Consider the following 467-nt stretch of genomic DNA (forward strand, 5'->3'; position numbering starts at 1 on the left):
GGGGCCGCCCTCCCTCCCCAGAGTGGGGACAGCCACTGTGCTGGGACACCCGGGTCCCCCGGGGGCCACTTGAGAGGCAGCGATGGCACTTGGCCCCCCTTCCAGCCCCGAAGCACCTGACACCAGGCAGCGCTCCTGGTAGCATGCACGGCGCCAAATTCAAACTCAAGGATTGAAGCGGGAAAAGGTCTACACACAGATCCAGCCTGATGCTCTAAGGGACATGGGGACACCTCTCAGAGGCGGTCACTGGGCTCAGGCACTGCTTCGCCTCTAGCCGCCACATCCCAGGGCTTTTTAAATACATCTTTTTTAACTTCTCTATTGACACCAGCAGCAGTAGAGACTGAATTAAGCCAGAAAGAGCTGTTCCTGCTGCGTGTAAGGCCCCCTGCACGCGTCCTCCCGCAGAGACAAATCCCCCCCACCAGCTTTACGGCGGGGGCTGCTTGGCGTGTTCTTTGCTT

The sequence above is a fragment of the Buceros rhinoceros genome, unplaced genomic scaffold (genome assembly GCF_000710305.1).
Source record: "Buceros rhinoceros silvestris isolate BGI_N320 unplaced genomic scaffold, ASM71030v1 scaffold33714, whole genome shotgun sequence".
NCBI lineage: Eukaryota > Metazoa > Chordata > Aves > Bucerotiformes > Bucerotidae > Buceros > Buceros rhinoceros.